Source organism: Callorhinus ursinus, unplaced genomic scaffold, assembly GCF_003265705.2.
Source record: "Callorhinus ursinus isolate GAN/ISIS: 27379988/994484 unplaced genomic scaffold, GSC_fseal_2.0 scaffold4, whole genome shotgun sequence".
Classification (NCBI taxonomy): domain Eukaryota; kingdom Metazoa; phylum Chordata; class Mammalia; order Carnivora; family Otariidae; genus Callorhinus; species Callorhinus ursinus.
The window spans coordinates 67,430,134-67,432,559 of NW_027397066.1; the positions used below are offsets into that span (position 1 = coordinate 67,430,134).

The following is a 2,426-nucleotide window of genomic DNA, read 5'->3' on the forward strand; positions in this document are numbered from 1 at the left end:
TTTGATGCCATCCCATTTGTCTATTTTTGTTTTTGTGGCTCGCACTTTTGGGGTCCTATCTGAAAAAAACATTGCCCAGGCCAATCTCAGGAAAGTGTTTCCTTCTGTTATCTTTTAGTAGTTTTACTGTCTCAAGTCTTACATTTGTCTTTAATGAATTTTAAGTTGATTGTTGTATATATTCTGAGATAAGGGTTCAATTTGATACTTCTGTTGTGTGGATATTTAGATTTCCCAGCACCATTTACTGAAGAGACTATCCTTTCCTCATTGTGTATTTTTGGCACTCTTGTTGAAGATCAAAGATTTATTTCTGGGCATGGATTTATTTTTGGACTTTCTATTCTGTTCTTTTGGCTTATGCTATGGTCTGAATGTTTGTATCCCTCCCCCCAGTCCTACCTTCCCACTTTATATGTTGAAATACTAACCCCCAAAGATAATATTAGGAAGTAGCAGTTTTGAAGGTGCTAAAGTCATGATGATGGAGCCCTCCTGAACAAATTAGTGCTTTATAGAAGAGGCTCCAGAGAGACTTCTATCTCGTCAACCATGTGGGGACATGGTGAAAAGGCACTGGCTGTGAAAAAGGAAGAGGGTGTTCTCTAAAAAGTGACCATGCTAGTGGCTTGATCTTGGACTTCCCAACCTTCAAAACTGTGGGCGAGAAATTTCTGTTGTCTGTAAGCTACCCAGTGTGTGGTATATTACGTTATAGCAGCCTGAATGAATTAAGATGGTTATATGTCTGTTTTTATGCCAGTACCCTACTGTTTGGATTGCTGTAGTTTTGCAGTATTTCTTGAAATCAGGAAGTGTGATGCCTCTAGTTTTGCTCTTCTTGCTCAAGATTGCTTTGGCTATTTGGAGTCATTTGAATTTAGGATTTAAAAAAAATTCTGTAAAGAATGCCATCGGGTTTAATAGGGATTGCATTTAATCTGTAGATCACTTTGCGTAGTATGGACATCTTAGCAACATTAATTCTTCCAATTCAAGCACATGGGATGTCTTTCCATTTATCTGTCTCTTCTTTAATTTCCTTCATTAATGTTTTACAATTTTTAGTGTATAAGTTTTTCTACTTTGTATAATATCTTTATATTTTTAAAATATCTTAGTGGACAAGGCAAATACTCATGTAACTAGGAACCAATTCAAGAAACAGAACTTTATCAGCCACCTCAGAGACAAGGCTGACGTGTGCTCACTTCGGCAACACATATACTAAAATTAGAACGACAGAGAAGATTAGCATGGCCCCTGTGCAAGGATGACACAAATTTGTGAAGCATTCCATTAAAAAAAAAAAAAGAGAGAGAGAGAAAGAAAGAAAGAAAAAAAAGAAACAAGCTGACATATTCACTAGGTCCAGTAGGCAAAGTGCCGGGACCCACAATCGTTGTAGGGGCCAAGAAAATATTTTAATTTCTTTTAAAATATTTTGATATATTTTAGGGGCTCATGAAAATGCCTTAATTTTTTTAAGAAAAAAAAAGAAATGTTTTAATACACAATATGAATATATGAATGTATTCACCTTTACACCAATACAGTCATAAATCATAACTTAAAAAAGTTTTTATGGTGATAAGAAACCAGGAAGGCAAAAGTACCTCAGGCCTACCAACATCATATTGTGTTCCTGCTCACAAACATCCTAATCACAACCATCTCCTTACCCTCAAAAGTAATTAGTATCCTAATCTTTATTATAATCACTCATTGCATTTATTTATTTATTTATTTATTTATTTAAAGAGAGATAGAGAGGGATGCAGAGGAAGAATCCCAAGTAGGCTACAAGTCCCCAGCACAGAGCCTGACTTGGGGCTTGATCTCATGACCCTGAGATCATGACCTGAGTGGAAATCAGGTCAGACGCTCAACTTACTGAGCCACCTGGGAGCCTCTCATTGCCTCTCATATATAGTTTTATCACTCCAGTGTGTATCCTTAAATACTAGTTTTATCTTGCATATAAAGATCTGTTATGAATTTAATTTCTTTCCTCTATAGGTTATTCTTTCATCTCTTCTTTATCTGTTGAAAAATTGAGTCCTGCAACCTGTAGTTTTCCACTTTCTGGCTCTTGCTAATTGCACACTCAAGGGGCAGTTCAGTTTTCTTCTGTGCTCTATGTTTTCTGTAAATGGTCAGCTGGATCCAGGGGTTTGATCATATTCAAATTTAATCCTTTTGGCAATATTATATAGGTGGTGTGGTGTTCCTTCCGGAAGCACCTCATGTCAGGTTGTCTTTCCTTTTGTAATGTTAGAAGCTACCAGTGCTCAATGCTACCAATTCTTATGTTAATGTTTCTCTGGTTATTTTGGTTTTCTGAAGCTCACTATCCAGGGATTCCTCAGGAAGGATTCATGGGCATACTGTTCTCTGAGTTCCTAATGTTGTTAACATTTTGTCTT

At 36.5% G+C, this 2,426-nt stretch overlaps 1 non-coding gene across 1 annotated transcript; it reads left to right on the top strand.

Moving 5' to 3' along the window:
- The first annotated feature begins 1,203 nt into the window (after positions 1-1,203).
- On the top strand, positions 1,204-1,306 carry LOC112836137 (U6 spliceosomal RNA). The gene has a single exon (XR_003211394.1). It is a non-coding gene; the product is annotated as a U6 spliceosomal RNA (small nuclear RNA).
- Positions 1,307-2,426: the final 1,120 nt, after the last annotated feature.